The sequence below is a fragment of the Trachypithecus francoisi genome, unplaced genomic scaffold (assembly GCF_009764315.1).
Source record: "Trachypithecus francoisi isolate TF-2019V2 unplaced genomic scaffold, Tfra_2.0 Lachesis_group9, whole genome shotgun sequence".
Lineage (NCBI taxonomy): Eukaryota > Metazoa > Chordata > Mammalia > Primates > Cercopithecidae > Trachypithecus > Trachypithecus francoisi.
The window spans coordinates 7,715,294-7,741,864 of record NW_022681474.1 but is presented as its reverse complement, the minus strand read 5'-3'; positions in this window follow the sequence as shown (position 1 = coordinate 7,741,864).

Sequence of the window (26,571 nt, the reverse complement as noted above, 5' to 3'; positions counted from 1 at the left end):
TATGTCTTTATCACAGGCTACTTATTAATAGTTACACCACTTAATGTCTCATATTAGAACCCTCCAACAAGATCCTCCCAATTCAGCCTTTCCATTCTTTGTACTACAATTTTTACACATTTTACTTTGATAAATATTTAGTGCTATTATAAGTTGTTACTATTGTGCTTCAAGTCAAGAGTCCGCTTGCTTATTTTCTGTAAAAGGTCAAATAGAAAAATATTTTTGGCTTTTTGAGCCATACTGTCTCTGTCACTACTCAACTCTTACATTGTAGGTGAACACAGCCACAGATAATTAATAAGTGACTAGGTATGGCTATATCCAAACAAACATTATTCACTAAAATAGGTAGGGGGATGGCTTTACAGTCAGATGTGAGCAATCTTATTTATTGAAGCAAATCTGCTCCCCCCAAAATTTTCTCAAGTTTTCTTTTTTTTTGAAAAATATTTTTTGCCTTGATACTTGAAAGATACTTCTTCCCCCCAATATAAAATTATAAGCTGTCAGGGTTTTTTTCTTCTTATTCAATAATTTGAACTAGTTACCCATTTTTCTCTAGCTTGTGCATTTTTTAACAAGAGTATGGTATAATTCTTATATTTTTCTCTCTGTAAATAATTCTTCCTTCCTTCCTCCTCCCCTCTCTTCCTTTTTATCCTTTCTGCCTCTCTCTTCCCCCTTCCCCTTCCTCTCTCTCCCTTTTTTTCTTTTCCTTGCAGTTCTTCAAGATTTTCTTTTTGTCTTTCATCTTTTAGGACTTTGGCAATAATATATGTTTTTGTCTTTACCATGTTTTGGGCATTCTGAGTTTTTTAGATCCAAGAATTGAGGTATTTGCTTAATTCTGGAAAAATTTGGCCATTATCTCTTCAAGTGTTTTTTCTATTATCCACCCACTCCCCAACCTCTTCTTCTCCATCTACAATTATGTTCTCATAAGACCATTGGCTGCTGTCCCATCATTCTTGGTAGCTGTGGTTTTTTCACCATATTTTTTGGTTTGTATTTCTGTTTGACCTTCTTCTTCATGGTTTTGTCTAGTGGTATTGCTGAATCTAAAGAAAAGCCTCTCAACTTTTCTGTCATTTTCTTTTAATCACCTGTTATTCCATTTGACACTTTCTTAGCTTTCATTTCTCTGCTGGAATTTCCTGCATTATTCACCTTTTCCAACTGATATCATTTGCATAGTTGCCACTTTTCTCCTTTTTGTTCTGTCGAAGGTAAAACCATTTTTGTGATCTGTTTACTTGTTCCTTTTTGGAATTAATTTTTCTGAGTTCCTTTAGACCTCAGCTAGGCTCAGTAAAAGTTAAGACTTTTGTAGATCATCCAGTTTTATTCTTATAGTTAGTGTTAGAGTAATATTCTCTTGTATTTTTTTCATATCCTATATGGAGCCAAAGACCTTCTGAAGTGTTTGAATTAGTTTTGAAGGATATTCTTTCTTTCACATTTTAAGTTCTTTCTTTCCAAAGAGCTTATTAAGGTTTTGTATCCCTTGGAATCCTCCTTGACTTTTGGTCTACTTTCTGTGAGATCTTCTTTAATTTGTCTTCTAACTATATTGCTGAATTATTTTTCAATTTCTGCAGTGCTATTTTAATTTTTAATGGCTTTTCCCTGTTCTCTAAATTTTGTTTGTGTAGCTTACTTTTTTAGATGTTAATATTTTAATGTGATATAACAATTTATTGTACTTATTTTGAAAATTTCCTCTGTGAGTTGTCTTTGGTTTCTCTACATTCTCTTTTTATGCATGTTTTATTTTTTAAGTACTTTATCAAATGTACATTTCCGTCTTTAAGAATGAGGCACTGAAATGCTGATAGAGAGCTCAGCTTGTCAAGAACAGAAGGGGGTTGTGGGTGGTCTCACAGTTCATAATATAGCACTTCCACTTTCATCCATGGCTAGTGATCCAAGTCCAGAGCCTCTATTGTTAAATGGATACATAGATTAAATATTTAGTCCTCTTTTGGAATGAACAGAATAGTATTCTTGCTGACAGGGTAGGAAAAGAGGTCTCACACACTTATTGTTTCTCCTAAAGTCTTCTAACTAATCCTTGAGCTTTCAGCCCGAATCCACATTTTAGCCATCAATGACAATTGCATTCCAACTTGTGGGCCTCCGAGGTTCTGGGATACACATCAGCTTGCTTGATCTCTTGACTTAATCTCTTGGAGTCTCTTGTTGATTTCCCTTTCCTCACTCCTTCTAAGTCAGGTTCCAGTCATCCATTGAGTTCACAGTTTCCACCATCTTGTGCAAAATTCCTGCTGTCATTTCTCATTCTCTTTGGCTTTCTGGTTTAATGCATTTTTGAAAGTTGTTTCACTGTTAAAGAAGTGAACTTTTTGAGTGGAGGTAAAAGTATAGATGCTCAAAATGCAATGAAGTTGCTCCTCCAGAGCTGGACTTCCAAAGCAAGGCAAGGGATCCCAGACTTTGTGTGCCTTCATCAGCTGGCCACTGCCCAAGTGTGGCCCTCTGGAAGAGGACACAACCTTGGATGAGGCAGTGCTCTAAGGCTGAGGGAGATTCTCAGTGAGCAGCATGTTATGGCAGTCTATAGACTCTAGTCCCCACAGGTGGGAGATAGGGGTATTGTCCTTAAGAAAAATTGGAGTGTCACGGCTGATATCCATCACAGTGTTTATACCTCCAGGCCCCGTGTCATCTGCATGTTTATTCTTACTCTTTCTCAATTGAAGATAGTACAAGAGGCCCTAATAAATCAAATAGCTTTTAATGCTTGCCAGAAAAGGAGACAGCTGCTTGCAAAATTCATGTATGCTTCCCTTTTAGGCTTATATATACTGTATATAAAACCAGTCAAACCACCACAGATCAGCTTCCTTTGTCTTTGAATTCGGGCCAAAGAAGTTAATAAGTTTCCCAATTTAGGCCCTTGGTAGTCAGGCCCTTTCCCTAGACCTTTGGCTGCAGGCAACTATTGAACTCCTTTATTCAATGTAATGTCATTTGCTTATTCCAGAATTTCAAATAAATGGAATCATTCAATACTTCTTCATTTTTCTTGTTATCACTAAGCTTAATATTTTAAAGATTCATGCATGCTGTTGGGTATATGTGGAATTTATTATTTTTTATTGCTGAAGAGGATTCTATTTTGTAGATATACTTGATATGGTTTGGCTGTGTCCCTACCTAAATCTCGTCTTGAATTGTAGCTCCCATAAATCTCTCATGTTATGGGAGGGACCCAGTGAGAACTAATTGAATCATGGGAGTGATTTTCCCCATACTGTTCTCATGGTAGTGAATAAGTCTCATGAGATCTGATGGTTTTATAAGGGGAAACCCCTTTCACATGGCTCTCGCTCTTCTCTTGTCTGCTGTTATGTGAGAAGTGCCTTTTACCTTCCACAATGATTGGAAGGCCTCCCCAGCCACGTGGAACTGTGAAACCTCTTTCTTTCGTAAATTGCCCAGTCTTGGGTATGTCTTTATCAACAGCATAAAGATGGACTAATACAATACTGCAGTGTGCTTATCAACTGGGTTGATGAAGGGCATTGAGTTCTTTTCAGTTTGGGGATGTTATGAATAAAGCTGTTATTACCAATGATACATTAGCTGTATATGGTCATTATTTACTACTCTTCTTGGTAAAATACCTTTGTGTTCCCTCACAGCTACTTATTTTTTTACCATCTCTTAAGAAATATCTAAGCATTAAGACGAATTAGCTTTGTACTTCAGGTAGGTACTGATGAGGGAAATATTTTACTGTAAAGATCTGGACAGTAAATATTTCAGGGTTTTCAGTCCACAGGGTATCAGTCGCAAAAACTGAGCTCTGCTGTCACAGCACAAATACAGGCACAGAAAATACATAGACAACTGAGTGTGTGGCTAGGTCCAAAAAAACAGCTTATTTATATAAGCAGGAGATGGGCAGAATTTAATCCAGGAGCTAGAGTTTGCTGTTCTTATTTAAAATTGCAAGATATTCCTTGACTTACAGTGCAATTACAATAGCGTTTTCATTTGTTAAGTGTTCCCAGAACCATGAACTGGACAATAGATGTCAGGAAATGAATGTTGGACACTACTGTGCAATGATAATTTCAGCATGCAAAAGTCCACTGTATCCATGCCATCCGAGAGAATGGGTTCCTCAAGTAAACAAGTTTATCTCCTCTCTTGCCTAACTATGCCTCCTGCTCAAGTTGTTCTTGTACATTGCAGTGGTGAATGAATATTTCTAACTTTGACAAGGATACAACTCATGAACTTTTATGGCATTAAAACTCAGCTCCCTTCAATTTTAAGGACATAGCCCAAGAGATGTGGAGAAGCATTTCCCTGGGGTCTAAACATTGTTTGTTTGCCTCAAGAGCAGGTATTTGTGGTTACCTTTGTCCTCTGCCAGGACTGCTCAGGATTGTATGGTGTTTTGCAGTTTCCAAGTACTTTCACATATGTAATCTCATTTATGCGAGATCCCTGTTTTTCTAGCTTAATGAAGGCCAGGGATGCATAAAAGCTTAATTATAGACAGAAGAAAAATAATTTCTTTTTCCAAGGATCCATATGTGTGTAATGAAAGAACAAAAGGAAGTTTTGTTTTTAAGAATCATCCTAGACCTTGCATTTTTATTCATTTCTGACAATGGAAAAGTGGCTATGGCTGCCAACTCAGCAGTCTTTCCAAGTAAACCATTGAGTAAGAAGCCAAATGTCTTGTCTATGAAAAAAATATATATATTGGCAGTTAGGCATCTGAATGCCACCTCCAGATAGGAAGGATATGAACATGTGTGCATTCGATTTAACACTTTAAAATGTGGTCTCTCACGTTGCTCTCCCAAGACTCATCACCCTGTATTTTGAGAGTTCCTCTGAGTACAAGGGTTCACGCCAATCTCACAACTAAATACATACAAGTGCACTTAATTGTGATTTAAAACAATTACTCAGTCCACGTAGATAATTAAAGTTTTTTTTTTTTTCTTAGTAGTATATGTTCAATATTTCTAAACTGGCCAGGAGATCACTTTAAAATGAACCAGGCACAGCTTGCCAAATGCCATTACTACTCTCAGGACAAACTAATAAGCAAGGAAAATAGGAATTTCATTGGTTATGTGGGAAATCATTCTATACTATGCCAGAAAACATATTCATTTAGTACAGGTACAGTGTATGAGCTTAATATAACCATTTGATTGAATAAACTATTTACCTAAGTCAACCTTATGATTTCCTCCCTCCACTTCTCACAGATTTCATCTAATCCTCATGCAAAAAGTAGGTAATATCAACATTTATTAATAATGATTTAATTGGTTACAATGTTCTATATGTTCTTTGATCTTTTGAAACTTTCTTCAGCTCTTACTTTACTGTCATCCACTGAAATTGCACCATTAAGTTTTAGAAACTGTAGTTTTAATTGGAATATTTTTATTCAAACTTCCTGTGGCCACCTCACAATATTAAAATTCTGTGACCTTAAAACTACAAGGACTTCCAATAGTCATAATTAGATATTACATTAAATCATTATTAATCTCTGCATTCTCTATAAAATGTTTCATTTTCATACAAATGAAACACAGATTTTCCTTTCTGTAAATTACAGAATTTTCTACCTGTGTCATGCACAGGTGATGCTTTATTATCTATGATCTATATCTGAGCATCCTTGTACCTGTTCCCCTTACACACCTACACAAAATTGAAAACCTATGCAACTTCTTGTTAACTTTGTCCTCTGACCTGCTAACATCATCCCTTCTAATCTTAACAACACTGGTGGTGGATATGTTTTCATACTTTCCTCCATTTTTACATAGTTTGTATGCAAACAATATTTATTATTAAACCAATAACTAACAATGTGTAACTACTTGTTGCGGGAAGTCAGGGACCCCGCATGGAGGGACCAGCTGAAGCCGTGGCAGAGCATAAATTGTGAAGATTTCAGGGACATTTACCAGTTCCCAAAATTAATACTTTTATAATTTCTTACACCTGTCTTTATTGCAATCTCTGAACATAAATTGTGAAGATTTCATAGACACTTGTCACTTCCCTAATAATACTCTTATAATTTCCTATGTCTGTCTTTACTTTAATCTCTTAATCTCGTTATCTTTGTAAACTGAGAATGTATGTCACCTCAGGACCACTATTGTACAAATTGATTGTAAAACATGGTGTTTGAACAATATGAAATCGGTGCACCCTGAAAAAGAACAGAATAATAGTGATTTTCAGGGAAGAAGGGAAGATAACTATAATGTCTGACTGCCTGCAGGGTTGGGCAGAATAGAGCTATATTTTTCTTCTTGCAGAGAGCCTATAAACGCACATGTGAGTAGGACAGATATTGCTGAATTCTTTTCCCAGCAAGGAATAGTAATAATTAATATCCTGGGGAAAGAATGCATTCCTGGGGGGAGGTCTATAAATGGCTGCTCTGGGAGTGTCTGTCTTATGTGGTTAAGATAAGGACTAAAATACGCCCTGGTCTCCTACAGTACCCTCAGGCTTACCAGGATTGAGAAATTCCAGCCTGGTAAATACTAGTCAGACTGGTTCTCTGCTCTCAAACCCTGTTTCCTGTTAAGATGTTTATCAAGACAATACGTGCACAGTGGGACATAGACCGTCATCAGTAATTCTGATTTTGCCTTTGTCTTGTGATCTTTATCACCCTTTGGAGCATGTGATCCTTGTGACTTAGTCACTGTTCATACACCCCCTGCCCTTTTAAAATCCCTAATAAACACTTGCTGGTTTTGTGGCTCGGGGTTGTCATCATGGTCCTACCAATATGTGATGTCGCCCCCAGAGACCCAGCTGTAAAATTCCTCTCTTTGTACTCTTTCTCTTTATTTCTCAGGCTGGCTGACACTTAGGGAAAATAGAAAGAACCTACGTGGAAATATTGGGGGCTGGTTCCCCTGATAACTACTGTTGGTTTTTCATATTCAATTCTAAGTTCTGAGAAGCAATGATCTACATCAATCTAATTATACCATGGTTGGCCCATACTTACCACAGTTCTGGGTACGTACAAAGCAAGTTAGCTAAAAATATTGGTAACATTGTATTCTGGGAACCAATCTATGTATTTTGCCTCAGTTAATTCAGTTAGTATTTAGAAAACCCTTTTGAGATAGGCTGTTATTATCCTTATTTTATGACCTTAAAAGAATAAAGTAGGTCTGGCGCAGTGGCTCACGCCTGTAATCCTAGCACTTTGGGAGGCCAAAGTGGGTGGATCACCTGAGGTCAGGAGTTCAAGACCAGCCTGGTCAACATGATGAAACCCCATCTCTACTAAAAATACAAAAATTAACCAGGCATGCTATCAGGCACCTGTAATCCCAGCTACTAGGCTGAGGCAGGAGAATTGCTTGAATCTGGGAGGTGGAGTTTGCAGTGAGCTGAGATAGTGCCATTGCACTCTAGCCTGGGCGACAGAGAGAGACAGTCCCAAAAATAAAAAAAATAAAAAAGTAAAAACTGAAGGAAAAATTTAGTAATTTGATCAAGACCTCAAACCTGTTTTGTGGAAGGTTCATGAGATACAACGTGTTCTTCAGAAATACTTTAATGGACAAATAAATTGTGAAAAATTGCATAAGGTGAAGATAGTTAATTTTGCAATAAATGTGTATAGCTTATAAGTATACAAATGTATTCCTTGAACAGCAAATTCTTTCAAAATTTATAGATTACTTATGATGGCAATTTGATCTCTGTAGAATATTGATGTATTCTATTTAGTCTACAGGTAAGAATTTTACCTTCAACTCATCATCAAAATAGGTTAACATAAACAATATATCTATAAATAAAAACAAATGATTTTGTTCTCTGTATAAGAATTGCACAGACAATTGCACAGAGATAATATTAACTGGTGACCTGTAATTATAATTTGTACTTTGTAAACTTTTCCTGGAAATGGGAGAAAACTGATTGCCACCTCTAAAAATTCTCCTGCCCTACCATTGTGAATATTTGGAAGGCCTCTTGTTTTCTTGGCTTTTTAGACATTCCAAGATCTAATTCAATTTCAAGATTCAGTGAAAGATGTACAAAACAAAAGGAAGAAATTCTGAATTTATATTGGAGCTATGAAATATTATGCAGAAGCTCTTGCTTCTGTACAGTGTAAAAATCAATCAATTCCTTCCTAAAGCAGAGGCAACTAACTGCATTTTTCTTTGCAGAACTCTTGGCATCCTCAATCTGATATTAGAGATTCAGAAACTACAGTTCTGTGAATTTGAGTGTCTCACCCAATGTCAATAACTCCTTAGATCAAGTTTGGATAACTAATATCTTTCCCAACTGTATTTCACAATTTTATCATCATTTTTTGTAAATATTAATTTCAGTGACCCATCATTAATATAATTATATTTGAGAATATAAAAATGTTGCATCGGCCGGGCGCGGTGGCTCAAGCCTGTAATCCCAGCACTTTGGGAGGCCGAGACGGGCGGATCACGAGGTCAGGAGATCGAGACCATCCTGGCTAAGACGGTGAAACCCTGTCTCTACTTAAAAATACAAAAAACTAGCCGGGCGACGAGGCGGGCGCCTGTAGTTCCAGCTACACGGGAGGCTGAGGCAGGAGAATGGCGTAAACCCGGGAGGCGGAGCTTGCAGTGAGCTGAGATCCGGCCACTGCACTCCAGCCTGGGCGACAGAGCGAGACTCCGTCTCAAAAAAAAAAAAAAAAAAAAAGAAAAAATGTTGCATCACTTTACCTGGAGAGCTCTTTAATATCTTCCAGCTTACATACTGCCAAAATAATAACTAGGGTACGTGAAATACTATTTACTTAAATGGTCTCATGTGTATTGTGCTGGGATACACAATATGAAAATATTGCTTGCAGCTGCCACTGTATACACAGGCGATCACATGAATGAGATCTTGGTAGAAACACTTGTTTGGAAGTGATGTGTGTAGGAAGCTGAGAAATCAAGGGGAAGAAAGTTCTGTTCTCTTTTTTGCTTTACTCCCAGATGCTTCTGCCCTTAGCAGTGCCTCTGTTCATCAGCCCCAGTGAGTTCACAAACCAGTTCTTTCAATAGAAAAATCATCAATCACAAAAACAAGCAAGAGTCCCTCAAATGCTTGTCACTGTCTTACCTTCTGCTATCGTGGGAGAGAATCGACTCCACTTAGAGATGCAATAATCAGCAACTTTACTTCGTGAAGCAGGTGGTGTTGACAGAGCTTGTTCACAATGGTTGGGTGTCACTGCAAATTAAGAAAAGAGTCCTTTCTATCTGTTATACTTCTTTGTTTGTTTGTTTGTTTTTTATTTTACCATGAGTTCTCTATTATGTTGCAGACATGAAACTGAAGAGCAATTACAGTTCATTTGCACTCACAGAATACTAGTGTTCTAGATATGAAATTCCATGCTTTACAGAAAATAGACTAAAACTCTAGAATAGTGCCACTTTTTTACTGGTTATATTCAATGGCTTCACTTTTCCAATAGGTGAGATTTTTCAGTTAACTGAGGCTTCTTCTTTTAAATATAATTTTAAATCTACTCTTATTTTACATAATATATTCCTAAAGTATTACAACATTCCTGGAATTAACAAATGAAATGTATAATGTACTGTGAATTGGGGTTTAAGTCATGAACAGGTAACATTTTACTAGTTTGAAAATCATGATGTCCTTTGGGGCTGCACAGATGTATGAGTTGTTCCTGTCAATTCCTAATGTTCCTAGATTGGTATACATGTTTAGTTGTTTAATTTACTTCTTTTTTTTTAGTGTATCCATGTGTAATTGACATACTACAAACTACATATATTTAAAGGGAACAATTCAATAAGTTTTACCCACCATATACTCTTGTGAAACCATCAGCATGATCACGAAACTGAAATCCATCATCCTGAGCAGTTTGGTCATGCCCTCCTGCCTTTCCTTCTCAAACCACCACCCATCCCTAGACAACCAGTGATCCACTTTTCCCTACTATAGATGAGTTTGTATTTCTTAAAAAGTTATAGAAATGGAACCATGCAGCATGTGTATGTTTCAGTCTGGCTTATTTAGCACAATTATTTCAAGATTCATCCACATTGTAAGGCATGTCTGGAATTGATTCATTTTAATTGCTGAGTATTCCGTTGTATTAGCTTTGTGAAAAAGTAATTGCGGTTTCTGATCATTTGTGTACGTCTTTTTGTGAGCATAAGCTTTTATTTCTCTTGGGTAAATATGCAGAAATGGAATTACTATGATTGATGCATTTGCTAGAGATATCACAAAACCATTTGATATTTTATAAATATTTTTTCGTATTCTACTTAATCTAGAGGCTGGCTACTAAAATTATTTTGCTTTTACCATCATTGTATTTTGACTTTACTATTTAAATAGTGATTAGAATTTAAGTTGAACTGTAGGTATTTAAAATATTTGTAAATATCTCCTGCTACATTCAAGACAAATATGTGCAAAATTATGTTCATTTGTCAAAATTTCTATTTCAAATTACTTTGACTTAGAATTTACAAAATCTCCAATATGTACTTTTTAAATTTAAGGCATTTATTTTAGAACGATGAATTCAAAATCAACCTAGCTTAAATCTATAAACACTCACATTTAATTTGAGAGAACTCAATATTTGATCCTTAGGTGATAAGGCTATAGATACCACTTTTACATTAACTCTCTGGTTCTTTGTTTGCATAAAAGTAATTTCAAAAAGAGACTGACTGTAAGGGATATAAAGAAATACTAGGGAACTTTCCCCTATCAGTTCACAATCTTTTTGAGGTATTGTTCTTAAATATATTAACAAAAGTTATTAGTTTGATCAAAAAATATTTCATGTGGATCCATTGAGGATTCCTTAATATTCTTTATTTTTATGTAAAGCATTTGGCAAAATTTATTTGGATTATTATCAAGATTGAGAGTCTGAAGTTTTAAGCTGACAGAGACTCCAGAGTTCACTTAGTCTAGTCTCTTCATTTTACAAATGATTATGGTAAAAGGGCTCAAAATCAAATGATTAATTGGTAGCAGTTTGTTTACACGCACGGCACATGGTGTTTGGCATTGAGAACTTGCATTCTGATTGCATATTCTCTTTGAACTCTCTTTTTCTCACATACAAAGTAGGGGATGGGGGCTATGTATCTTCATATCCCTTTTGGCTTTAAAATCTGTAAGACTCAAGAGAGCACAGCGCCTTATTATATTTTCTGGTCTTTGATAAATTTTCATATATGAGAGTGATAACCCTTTTGTATAATTGTGAGATAACTTATTTTATAAATCCACCATATATTTAATAGGTAGTTAAAATATGAGGGGCATTATGTTAGATACTAAGAACCATTTCATGGCACTCTGAAATCATATCAAATCAAATCACGTTTATCATATCCTTAATATTATTTTTTCCAATTTAGCATCTGGACCTCTTTATCTGAATGAGCATTTACATAAACCATGATACACAACCGTAAAAATGTGGGGCTTCCCTTCTGAATCAACTGTGATATTTGTTCTTTCAGTTTCCCTGTTGCTCTTGTGGCTTTCCTGGAGTCATTTCTCTGGAATATATTGGATGCAGTTGTATCTTATGCATTGGTTTTATGACAAGGGGATCTGTGGTCAAAACAGGATAAGAAATTTCACTATGGAAAAGGAGGTGGGACAAGAGCTCTGTTCTCTTCGTTGATTACAAATCCTGTAAATATTCTATTAAATTATACCACTCTCAGGACAATCTTCACATCTCACAGCTTTTGACAACGAGATAGATTTTTTAGCATGTATATTCTTTACATAATTGATTATATTTTGCAGGATTTTTAAGTCACGAAAGAAACTAGGTGAGTTAAAAATCTGTATGTAAAATAGTTTTGCACAATATTCATTGGTGTGCAGAATCTCTGCTTTGGTGTTAAACCTACAACACCATTATAAAATAATACATCTTTTGAAACAGTCTCATCCAGCCTACTGAAGACAGTTTTGCCTATAGAGTTGAAAAAGTAATACATAAATGACCTTTAACACAAATAATTTTCAACCGACTCCACTTTCATGAACAATTCAGCTATTTATTCTGGAGAACTGTTCATGACTAAAGAAATTCAATTCTAATATCGGAACAGAAACCTTGTCACACAGCTTCTACCCATTCTTTTCATGGGCTACACATATTCTCACAAGTGATATCCTAATGGCACGCATAACGTATACAAAACAGAAACTACAATTGTTATGAGAGATGATTATTTAAATTTATGCCAAACATTTTAAATCTGAGAGTTACCAAGCCATTTATATTTTCATACGTTTCATCTGGATATGAGAGAACTCAAAACTAGTTATGAAAATATATGTCCTAAGGAACAGCCTCCAACAAGTATTTCTCTTCCACTCTGAGGTGATACAGAATGGTCCAAGAGAATGTTATTTTCCTTTAGAAAGAAATAGAAAAATATTCTAACATTAAGTGGTTTTTTTATCTTCTTTAATAACAAGCGAAGCAAAACAAATGATGCTCATTTTCAAAACAGAGTAGAATACACATACAATAAATCCAATGAAACTATAGCTACAGCTTAACGAGTATCCCAAAGTAGTCATTCATGTAACCATCACCAAGATCAATAAGAAAATATAGATTTTTGCCACCACTCCAAAGAATTCTTTCTATTGTCTCCTTCCCATCTCTATGCCCCGCTGTGAATAAAAGTAATCACTACCCTGGGCGGTCTCAGTGACATGGCTCATGCCTGTAATCCCAGCACTCTGGGAAGTTGAGGCAGGTGGATCACTTGAGGTCAGGAGTTCGAGACCAGCCTGGGCAACATAGTGAAACCCTGTCTCTACTAAAAACACAAACATGTGCCAGGCGTGGTGGTGGGCACCTGTAATCCCAGCTACTTGGGAGGCTGAGGTAGGAGAATCACTTGAGCCTGGGAGGCAGATGTTACAGTGAGCTAAGATTGTGCAACTGCCCTCCAACCTGGGTGATGGAGCAAGACCCTGTCTCAAAAAAAAAAAAAAAAAAAAAAAAAGTAACCACTAACCTTACTTTTATGGTAGCTACCTCATTGCTTTCTCTCTTCTCAAGGTTTTTAGTTTTACTAAATACACATGTGTCTCTTCACACTACAATTTAATAATGTCTATTTTATTTTATCTTTGTATCAATGGAACCATTCTGGGTATTATATTCTCTATTACTTCTTCCACTCAATGTTATGTTTGTGGAACAAACAACATTTTTGGATGTAACGTATTTCATTCAGTCTTCAAACCTGTATATTATTATACTACTGAATCAAGCATGATATATTTGACAGGGTGCTAGGTTAGTTTCTCATTGTTAACTGTTGTGAAAGATGCATCATAAACATTCTTGTGTGTGTGTCCTTGGGGCACATGCCCATGTATTTCTGTTAGATATGACCCAGGGATAGAACTGATGATTATACGCTAATGCAGATTTCAACATAGGTAGACAATGCCTAATCATTTTCCCAAGTCGATGCACATAAGTATGCACGTTCTCATTTATGCACATTCTGGCTAAACACAACGCTTGTCTGTCTTACACTAAGGCATCCTGTTGTGTATATAGTCATATATCATTCTGGAGTAAACTTGTAATTACATAATGCCTAAAGATCATAAGCACAATTTTGTCTTTATTGGCCATTGTATTAGCCTCTTTTGCAAGGTATCCATTCTAATTTCAGCACGCTTCCTATGAGATTATTTGTCTGTATGTTATTGACTGGAAGCATCTCGTCATGTTATGGACATGAGTATTTGTCAAGTATTTATTAGTCATATAAATAATTCCAGAAAGATGGTAACAAGTTCTTAACATGTTCTTTTATTCCTTTGTGTCTTACTAATTTTTAATTTCTCCAGATTTTCAATCTTTTCTTCTATGGTCAGTTCTTCTTGCATTCAATTTAATGTATATTCCTACATCTCCTATGTTCTCTAGTTCTAAAGTTTTGTTTTTATGCCTTGCATGTCCAGATTTATAATTCTAGAGTGAAAGTTCCTGTATGATGTGATATAGGAAATAATTTTGTTAATTTCTATTTGGGTGCCAATTTTTTATAGAATCATTGATTGAAAATACCAGCCATTTTTGACTACTTTGCTTGATGAATTTTGATTATTCATGTGTATCAGTTTTGGTCTCTTCATTCTTTCATTTTTAATTTATATTTTACTCTTTATACCATATCACAAACTCTCAATTATTATAGCTTTTCAAAAAATCTTCATCTTTTTGGTCTCAAATTCAAAAATTTCTTGATCATTTTTGGCATGTTCTTCTTCTATATAAAGTTTAGATTGATCATGTCTCTTTCCACAAACACCTAATTGGATTTTATTAAGATAACATTAAATAGGTAATGGTTGGAAATAATCAAGTATTTTTTTGAGACAGAATCTTGCTCTGTCACCCAGACTGAAGTACAGTGGCGCCATCACCCGACTAAATTTATAGAGTCAGGGTCTCACATGTTGCTCAGGCTGGTCTTGAACTCATGGCCTCAAGTGATCCCCCCACCTCAGCCTCCCAAAGTGCTGGGATTACAGATATACACCACTGTGTTCTGTTAAATTGACATTTTATAATATTGAGTCTTCCAATCCACACACATGAAACATACCTCAATTTATTTTAATCTTCTTTAATTTTTCTCAAAAAAGTTTTGTAATTATCTGCATAGGTATTTTGCCCATATGTGGTTAAATCTATACATAGATATTTGACATTTCTGACTTAATTTTTAAATTTATTTCATTTTATTTTTACTCTGTTTTAACTGTTAATCTAGTAAAGACGTAAAAATAGTGACCTTATATTTAACGTAATTGCTGCACTTATTAATTATAATAACTTATATATTAATTTCTGAATTTTATGTGAATACAAAGATTTTTAATATTGCCTTCCTAATTGTTACAATTTGAATCAATGTCTAATAGCAGCGACTGAGACCTCTGGCTCAGTCTTGAGTAGCTGTAGTGCTAATGTTCTTCTTTGTCTTATTTTTTTCTCAAAATGATAGTTTTCAATATGTTGATCTCAATTATGCCGTTTGCAGAAAGCTTTTTACATTTAACTTTTATTAAGATTTATTAATAAAGTCCCACAGTAATCCTGGTTTGTAAAGAATTTCTATTTCGATTGGATCTTGAATTTATCTTGGCCTCTATTGACTGGATCCTATATTTTTATCACTTTTTCTGATGATGTAGTGGTTACTTCACCTGATTTTTTTAAAAGACTAAATCAAACATCTAAGCATTCCTCTAATAAAGCCTCTTTTGCTTAAATGCACTAACATTTTTATAAATAAATAATGTATTTATTTTTAAATATTTTGTATTGGAGCTTTGCTTTTATTTTCATGAGGAGATTAGCCTGGGATTTTGCAGTTCATATGTCCTTTTCAGGTTTTGGTATCCCTACTGTGTTGAACGTATAAATGAGTTGTGTGTGTGTGTGTGTGTGTGTGTATATATCTCCATCCATCCATCCATCCATCCATCCATACATCTATCTATATTTGGAGAGATGAATGCAGTAGGCAGAATAATGGCTCCCTAATTGTGTCCATGCTCTAATCCTTGGAACCTCTGACTAATGTTACTTTATAAGGCAAGGGGGACTTTGAAGATGTGGGACTTTCATCTCCCATGAAATGAAAGAAGTCAGCCAAGATTATTCAGGTGAATTTAATATGACTACATAAATCCTCAGAAGTGAAAACCTATACTAACTACAAAAAATAAGAGAGCTGGGAGCACAGGTAGAAGGAGACATGCCTTTGCTGGTTTTAAAGATGGAAGAAAGTGACATCAGCCAGGCAATGTGAGCAGGCTCTTGCAGCTGAGAAGGACAAGGAAGCATGTTCCTCCCTAGAGCCTGGGGGAAGAAACTTAGCCCTGCTTGATTTTTAACTCATGAGGCATGCATCAGACTTCTGACCCACATAACAGTAAGACAATGTGTTTGTGCTGTTCAAAGACATTGAATTTGTGATAATTTGTTATGGCAGCAATGGAAAACTAATACAACAGGCATTACTTTAAAAATATATATTAGCTAGGATTCACAAATGAGAATGGGTCTGAAGTTTTCTTTGCATAAAGTTCCATAATTATTTATTAAATTTACTATATAGATACAGAATTCTTTAGATTTTCTGCTTCAATGAATGTGAATCTTGGCAATTTATATTTTTCTGAATCTTAGTGTATTTCATGGACATTTAAAAATTGATTGATACAAAGCGAATCATAATATATTATTATGGTCCTCTACATTTCTACAGCATCTATTTATGTCTTTACTTCATTGTTAATATTAAACTCACTAAAAAAATTTCCAAAAATTTGTTTCACTTAAAATTTTAAAAATGATCCAAAACATATTTAAAAATTATTACTGTCAAGCTATAATTTATCTCAATGTCAGTAAGTATAACTTACCTATTTGCTAGCTATCTGCTATAACGTACATAACACGTTAATATAATAGCAAAGATTATGTGACCTCAACATTTTTAAACAAACAAATTCTTAAAATATCTGATCTTTTCAATATACACCAAAAATTATTTAATATTCACATATAGTCATGGTAATGATCCTTAACAAACAACAACTAGAGGAAAAATGACTTGACCTGATGAGTATGCATAATTTGTAAAATGTTGAAAACATTCCCTTTAAGATTGTGAAGTAAACAAAGATATTCATGACCACCACTTTAATTCAATATTATACTGATGGTCAGGGCAAGAGACCTAACATAAGTAAATAAATAAATAACATAGTAAGTGCAGTGAAATTAAAATGGGCATTATTCACAAATAATATAATTATAAATACAAGACACTTCAAATTGACAAATAAATGTTTAGGAAATTTTGCAAGGTAGTTTTATACAGACAAAGTCCATTTTAAAAAAAACACTGCTTACATCAAATACAAATTAATTTTTAATAAAATTTAAGTGAAATTTGAAATATACCATTAAAATATTAACAAAAGGGGTTGGGGGAGAAAGGGACCCATAGGCAGAGCACAAAGGATTTTTAGGGCAGTGGAACTAGTCTATATGACACTATGGTGGTTTATATATGTCATGACATATTTATTGAAACCCAGAGAATATACATTACTAGAGTGAACCCTAATCTGAACCATGAACACTGGGCAATAATGATGTGTCAACGTACATTTATTGATTAAAACAAACATGCCACTCTGCTGGGGGATATTTATCATGGAAGAGGCTATGCATGTGCTTAGGCAGCAAAGATATGGGAAATCTCTGTACCTCCCTCTCAGTTTTGCTGTAAACCTAGAACTGCTCTTAAAAATGAAAATATTAAAAATTAACATAAGTGTAAACTATCTACAAAGCAATTTATAAAACATTAATTATAAATTTTTTTGACTTTGAAGTCCTGGAATTGATAAATACGAATCAGACTAACATTGATCTGTGATTTCAAAGTATTTCTATCATGTTTGGTTTATGTAAATGCACAACAAATTCGAGTAGTGATGTAGAAAATATAATGAATAAAGAATCACTAAGCCATTCTTAAAGAAGACAACATGGGATATAAAGGCTTACTTAAAGCCATATAAAGATACTGTGGTTCTAATGCAAGGATAGAAAAAAACACCAATTTTTCAAGGGCTATTTACAGATGCACATATAAATGGATCATTGATTTATGAAGAAAAAGCACAGCAGATTTGTGAGGAAAGAATGTTTATTGCAGTAAATGGTGTTGCATGGCCATTTGGCAATCTATAGAAGAACATTGTGAGAGTAAAAAATTCCTCTTGTTCATGCCACAGACTAAGTCAATTACAGATTAATTTTTGATTAAAGTGTGAAAGGTAATCATTAACCTTCGAAAAGTTAATAAAAGCAAAACTGAGAGATGAAACATTATACTAGTATCAGACAAAGTAGCCTTTAAGACAAAAAAAGTGTCAATTCAGAAGTCATAAAATTATAAATATATATGCATGTAGCATTATATCCCCAAAATACATGAAGTAAAAACTGACAAATTTGATGGGAAAACTCATGCTGCTAAGAAAACATCTATATACATTTATATCTATAAAAACCCACATCTATCACTATACTTCAAGTGAAAAGATGAAAACATTTCCCCTAAGAAAGAACAAGATAAGAAGAGGACAAGCATGCCTGCTCTAACTACCTCTATTCAATATTGTACTGGAGGCTCTAGCAACTGGCAATTCAGCAAGAAAAAGAAATAAAAGGTACCCAGAGTAGTTTACCTATCTCTATTTACAGATGACACCATTTTACATTCAGAAAACCCTAAAGAACCCACATGTAAAAAATTAGAACTAAAAAGCAAAGTTCAGCATGTTTGCACAATACATGATTAACAGGCAACTCTAAATTATATTTCTCTATATTAGAATGAGCAATTATAAATGGAAGCTAATGAATTACTTTCATTTGCAAGAGCATCAAAAAGAACTAAATACTTACGAATAAACTTAACAAAATAATGCAAGACTTGTACTCCGAATGTCTTAATGTTATTTAAAAAAGGATAATTGAAAGAAATTATAGGAGACTATGATGGAATGGATGGATGGATGGATGCTTCTATAATGGATGGATGGATGGATGGATGCTTGGATGGATGAATGGATGCATGGAAAAGACATCCCATATTTATGAATTGAAAGAGTTAATATTGTTAAGATGGTAACATTCCACAAATTGGTCTACAGATCATTTTCAACGTCACACTCACCAAAAATCTTAGCTAGCCATTTTCTCACAAATTGATCCGCTGATCTAAAAACTCATATGAAGATTCAAGGAATCTAGAATAATCAAAAGAAACTCGATGTATAAGAATAGTCAGGAAGTTCACACTTCATGATTTCAAGTTATAACAGAAGTGGTAATCAAGACAGTGTGGTACTGGCATAAGAATCAATATAAGAATCAATAAAATAGAATTGAGATTCCAGAAATAAACTCTTACATTTATTGCTAATTTTTGACAAGTGTGCCAAAATAATCCAATACGAAAATAAAAACCTTCTCAATAAATGGTTACTAGACAATTGAATATTTATATGCAAGAGAATAAAGTTGAGCCCTTACCCACACCAGATACAACAATTAATTCAAACTGGATTAAAGACAATGTTAAAAGCTAAAAATATAAGGTTTATAGAGGGAAACAAAGGTCTAAGTCTTCATGACCTTGAATTAGGCAATTACTTATTTAACATGCAGCAAAATAAAAAATAAATAAGTTGTACTTCACAGATATAAAACTTCCATGTTTCAAAGACCATCATCAAGAAAAAGAAAACCTACAGAAGAAAGTATTTGTAAGTTATATATCTGAAAAAGTTTATATGCATAACATATAAAAAAACTCTTATAGCTCAACAATAAAAGACAACCCAATAAAAATTGGCAAAGGATTTGAATTGATATTTCTCTCTAGAAGATATGTAAATAGCAAATAAATACAAAAACAAATGTTAAACGTGATTAACACTAGGAACATGTAAATCCAAATCACAATGAGATACCACTTCACACCCATTAGAATGGCTCTAATGAAAAATACAGACAATAACAAGTGTTGACAGATAAATGGAGAAAATGTAACTCATATATTACTATGGGAATGAAAAATTGTGTGGCCCCTTGGGTAAATGGTTTTGTGGTTTCTCAAAAAGTTAAAACATAGCAGTAACACATGACACAGTATTTCACCTTCTACATATATCCCCGAGAGAAGTGATAATATTGGCCACACAGATGTTCTTAGCAGCATTTTTCATAAATCCAAAGGTGGAAACAATCCAGATGCCCATCAGTGGATACACAGATAAACTGATAAACACAATTTGGCATATCCATAAAACAGAATACAATTCAACCACTAATAGAAATGAAGTCGTGATATATACTACAACATGGATGAAACTTGGAAACATCATGCTAAATGAAAGAATCAAAGCACAGAAATCCGCATCTTGAATCCTTCCATTAATATTAGTTTCCCACAATAGGCCAATCCATAGAGACAGAAAATAGATAAGGGGTTTCCAGGGGTTGGGGTGGGGGGTGGGAAGGAGGAAACAAGGGAGAGCGACTGCTAATACAGATGAAATTTCTTTCTGGGGTGAAGAAACATTCTAAAACAAGATAGTGGTAACGTTTTTAAAGTCTTGTAAATATACTAAAATCGACTAAGTTTTATACTTTAAAAAATAAATTTTATGCGAAGTTAATTATATTTCAATTTTAAAATAAAAGTCTTCAGGATTTCACAGAGAGAAAGTTTTTGTTTATTATATAAACATATTGCCTATTGCACATTATGCATATAAAGCACTATTCAGACAGGTAAAGATAAGCAAAATGGACTAAATAAAGTTAAGAACCCCTGTTCATCGAACACTAAGTAAACTTTCAGTGTGGTTAGCCTATTTATTTGAATTACAAATTAATTTAATATGTTCTAATTTTCTTATTTTAGTATTTGGTTAAGCTATAAACTCGTTGAGATTGTTTATTTAATTTTGCTTTAGTTTGGCTTCCTCAAGTCTCTGTAAGAAATAATAATTGAAAGCTAAAATTTGTGAAATAATAATCATTTCACTAACAGCAGCTAATGTTTTTGAGCAATTACTCTTTCCAAGGCTTTCTGAGCTTCTATGTTCATTTTAGACATGAGAGAAATGAGATCTAAAACTTAAAGTAGCTTTCCACGTTCACAGAGTCTGTTAAGTGGCAGTCAAGATTTAAATCTAAGTTGTCTCATACTTCAGTCTGTTCTTTTAACTACTCTGCTAAAATTTGATGAGTTAGAATTGATTAGGATTCTGTACTCCTTATGGTTGAAAAATAAAATGAAAAAAGCTACAATAGGAAAACTGATTTGTACCCTGATGGGGTGTAATTTAACATGCTCTAAGCATTTGTATGATGGTAGACTTGACTGTTTATGTATATACATCTGTGAATGTAAATGGCTATAAATATAGAAATAGAAGGCCTGTTTCTCCCTTTTGGTTTTGGTCATGTGGCTTTGCTCTAAAATCAGGTGAAACATTGGCAATATGAAGTATAGGTTCGCATTAGCAACTAGAAATCGCTTGGTAAAAATGAGTGGATCAGTGACTATATTCACACACTAAATATTTGTTTACTATTCACATGCAATGCGTACTGACCACACATTGACTTTTTCTAATACATTTTAAACCAACATAAGTGAATTCCTATTTGAATATATACATATAAAATGAAACATAAGGCTCTTGACAGCGTACCAGGAGCAAGGTTTTTTAAGTGGAGTATTTTATGTTTGAATATAGGACTAAAGTAGAAGTTTCAGGGTTTTTTAAAAAAGTAAACTTTTGGCCGAGACGGGCGGATCACGAGGTCAGGAGATCGAGACCATCCTGACGAACACGGTGAAACCCCGTCTCTACTAAAAAATACAAAAAAACTAGCCGGGCGAGGTGGCGGCGCCTGTAGTCCCAGCTACTCGGGAGGCTGAGGCAGGAGAATGGCGTGAACGTGGGAGGCGGAGCTTGCAGTGAGCTGAGATCCGGCCACTGCACTCCAGCCTGGGCGGCAGAGCGAGACTCCGTCTCAAAAAAAAAAAAAAAAAAAAAAAAAGTAAACTTTTAACTGAAAGTCAGCCATTTTCTTTAAAAACATTTCAGTGCTTAAGAGATTCAATCGTTTTCGAATTAACTGATGAAAAACGCCATGCAAATCAAAGTATCATTAGCACTGCAATTTTTGGTTACTCTCATTATTCCGCTTTAACTCTCATGTTATATAATCCTGAACATGTTACTTAAATATAGGTGACCTTGTGGAAAACTCAGTATCAGGTTTTATATCAAGGGTTCAACGCTGTGGATATTTTTTTGAGTAGAGAAATCAACTCCTGTTGAAAAAAAAAAAAGGATGAGTATTCTCAGTCATTCTTTGCCTTTCTCATACTTCTTTCCCTAAGGCAAAGTGTGAGCCACGTTTTCAGCTCTGAGAGCTATTAATAATTCATAGGATTTCCATTTACTCTTGTAACCCAGGATTGATAGTAATGCTGCTAATGAAATGTCCTGACCAGCTGTGGTTAAATTACTTGACATCGCTTCTATTTACCTAGCCAGCTTCCAAAAGAACACCGGGAAATAGTCCTAATTCCAGCAGTTACCCTCAGGACTCTATACTATATTTCTAAGTTAGGATGGCCAGTGTGTCAGCATAGAGACCTGGTTATTTGATTTAATAAAGGAAATCAGCTTTAAATATGGGTTGACATTTTTTTCTGTTTGCACCAAGCTCTTACTGTTTCACAAATGCTGTAGTGTGATAGATACTTAATTATTCCAAATTTCAAGTTATTATCTATGAAGTATATAAGTCTGATTTATTATCTGCTTTCTATATTTTTATGAGGCTTGTTAGCAGAACTCCATTATATCTGACTGACTCCCTGATGTCAGGAAGCCATTCTTGTTAAAATATTTAACATAAAAATGAGCCAGCAAATCATGGAAATGGCTCTGTTAAACAGGAAAAACAGGATGAGATGTAAAATATTGTTTGGGACACAATTAGAAATATTATGGCAATTTTAAAGCAACTATGTAAACACCCTATAAAGGAGCTACTTACGAGGAAAGCAATATTCTCCAGCTCTTTGGTGTCTCATTTTGAGCTAATTTTTCCTTTCTTTCCTCCCACCAGTGATTTGCAAATGAGTTCAACGGATTAATGACCTCACATGGCCAGTTTAAGACCACGTGGTAATTCCAAAGAAAGATATGATGTGACTCCTGCCTAAAGTCCCCTTAAGCAAAAGAATTAAAGTCATGAAGGACGTCCCACCAACCACTTTTGATATACGTTTCAACCGTGGCTAGGTAAATGAGCATTCCTAGGATAAAAAGCCTTCAGAGTAGACCTCTTTTTCATGTTGATTTTTCCTTTCACATTTTCTGAGATAATCCACCATTGTATCGCATAAGGTAGTGATAATAGCAATAATGATAGTACAATAAGAATAAGAATAATGCTGATGTATTTTTTTAAGATTCCAAAAGAATGGAGGAAATATTTTCTGAATTAGCATAATATTCTTGCAGTTTTCTGAAAATGTATACGTTAGAAAAAGAGTTTGGTGTCTCCTATGACTGTTTAATACAAACTTATCTATCTCTTTGTTTTTATTAGCATGACTCATATTAGAGTCTTGGATAAGGGCCGAGATAATTTGTTCATAATAGCTTTTAGGTTGGCATTTGGGTAAAACTGAATAAGAGTGAAAATTCAGAAGTGGATAATACAGGCCAACAGCTGCTCTCTTTCTCCACAACAGAATGGGAGCTATTTAAGGAGGGAATGTTTTATGATTAAAAAAAAAAAAAAATCCTAGGGAAGGAAAAAAAATAAATTTTCTTAGATATGAAGAAGATTTAAAATCTTCTTCAAAAAATATTTCTAGCTTAGTTTCAATGCATGAGTACTGCAAAATTCCTTTATTTAGAAAACCAGGTATGACCTTTTCAGAGCATCTACCTCTTTTTGTCTTCTCATAACACAATGCAAGAACTTTAACTTTAATCCAGTATTTGAGATAGAATGAATGAGGAAACTAAAAGAGAAAATGGGGCACTATATTTTAGGATATGAGTCATTTCTCCAATTTTCAAATATAGGTGTGAGTGTTTTTAAAAAAATTACCTCCTGGTTGAATGTAAATCTCAGAGAATGTACTATCACTCACCAACGGCTGAGCTACAGATAGTGGGGCCACATGCAATCTCTTTTGAACTATTTTAAACTTAAAAGGAAGGAGAAACCCTGTAGAATCATATCAGTGTTGACCTAGTTTTACATGCAGGCTATTCCATTTTGAAAATAGAAACTTTGATGTAAGAATGATAGTGTCATTCATACTATACACCTTCTGTGAGAGACCTTGGAGCAGAGGTTATGTGAAAGTTATGATCCAGTCAAGGGCAAAACTAAAATGAAATGCATGTTGAGGCCGGGCGCTGTGGCTCAAGCCTGTAATCCCAACACTTTGGGAGGCCGAGACGGGCGGATCACGAGGTCAGGAGATCGAGACCATCCTGGCTAACACGGTGAAACCCCGTCTCTACTTAAAAAATACAATAAAAACTAGCGGGGCGAGGTGGCGGGCGCCTGTAGTCCCAGCTACTCGGGAGGCTGAGGCAGGAGAATGGCGTGAACCCGGGAGGCGGAGCTTGCAGTGAGCCGAGATCCGGCCACTGCACTCCAGCCTGGGCGACAGAGCGAGACTCCGTCTCAAAAAAAAAAAAAAAAAGAAAAGAAATGCATGTTGACTGTTAAAGCTAGGATTTAGCTAAACTTTCATTTGTGGGAAAAGCTTTTCAAATTGTCTGATGATAGGAATAGGGAACACAACCCCCTCTTTTAACAGATAGAGCATGGATGAAGCTAGGTTGCATGTTCTCCAAGTGTTAGTAGATTTGTCAAGGGATGAACTTCTGACTTTGTGTCATTTAAGACAAAAAATTATTTAAACAAATTTGTGTTCAATAAATATTTTTCTTTGTTCATAAAATGTACATTATACATATTTTACTCACATTTAATTTTATCTTAGGGAAATATATATGTAACAATGATTTCCGCCAGATTGCCAAACATTTTAACGCCTCTGATAATGAACAGTAATAAAAATGAGTCAATAGAAAACCAGTGGTTAGTTGTAAGGGATATAGTTTTAGACTGTAAAATATCAGATTGTTTTCAATGTGTAAAGCCCAGAGCTTAAATATTGAATACATATAGATAGATCACTTCCCGATTATTTGGGAGGGAGAAGGGTGGTATGTTGAGAAATGCAAGGATAGACTGGATCTTTTAGTCTATGTTCTTTCAAGACACATTTTAACTTCATGAAATTAAAATACGTGGTTATCGCTACAAAAATTTCTCATCTTAGTGAGTGATGTTAATCAATGTTTTGAGAAAGCACTAATTACATAAAATAAACAACTATACTTTTTATATCATTTGAAATTTAGTTACTACCCTATTCACTAGGTACTTATTTTACATGACATTGTAGAATAGCATTGTGTACCTTCTAGTTTTTCTTTCTAACATTTCTTTCCATCTCTTTCTTCCTTTGCAATAGGTTTCCTGATGCCATATGCTTAACTGATTGATCTTAATGTAGCCTGGTGATCACATTCTCCCTGGAGGTGATTGATTTACCATGGAATGTGGCCCTATCTGGCAATAAGTCATGAATGTTAAGTATGTGGCTGGTGCTGGAAAAGGTATCCTCACCAATTAAAAGATACCAATAAGAAAGAAGATAAGGCCTCTCTTTTTTTGTCTGCTCAATATTAATGTATCTGCATTTCCACCTAGAATTTTGGTTAGCTATCTTTCAAACAGGAGGAAGTTAGCAAAAGGCAATCAATAACACCGATCATGGACAATGTAAAATGGAAGAGATGTGGCTTCCTGTGATGGCACTGAGCAGTTGAATTAACCAGCCCTGTAGGCACTCTGCCTCAGCTCCTTTTAAGTATAAAAATAAGTCCTTCCATTATTGAAACAATTTACATGTAGAATTTCTATTATTTGAAATTAAGGCATCATAAGTTATTAACAGTGATTTTAGCAGCCTAGCCATAAACACATTACACTGATTACTTCTGGATTATAACCAGATGGCGAATACACATATAAAAAGATACTCCATACCATATGTCATTAGGAAAATGAAAGTTTAAACAAGGAGATCCCAGTACACACCCAACAGAATGGTCAAAGCCCAGAACCCTGACAACACCCACTGCTGGTGTGGATGTGGAGCAACAGAAAATCTCAGTCATTGCTGGTGGAAAGGCTGAACGATACTGCCACTTTGGAAGACAGGTCAGTGCTTTCCTATAAAACTAAACATATTTTGTCATACAGTTCAGCAACCATGCTCCTTGTAATTTACCCAAAAAGAGTTGAAAACTTTCATCTACACAAAAACCTGAAGATAGATGTTTACAGCATCTTTCTTCATAACTGCCAAAACTTGGGAGCAACCCAGATGTCCTTTGGTTGGCGAATGGATAAGTAAACTGTGCTCCACCCAGACAATGGATGGCTCTCTCCCTTCAGCTGATAACGTCAATCCAATATTTGAGATATAATGAATGAGAAAATAAAATGAGTAAATGGTGGACATATATATTTTAGGGTATAAGTCATACACCTTAAAATTTCTTTTTTTTTGTATGGAAACTGTTTATTTCTAGGGTTTACAGTATGTTGTGCAATTAAAGCAATGAAAAACACTTTCAATGAGCAAATCTCTGAATATTTTGCTGACAAAACTTTTTATAATACATCATGGGGGTAACATAGGGTGGTAGATTTATACTAATATCAAAGAGACCCCTTTCTTT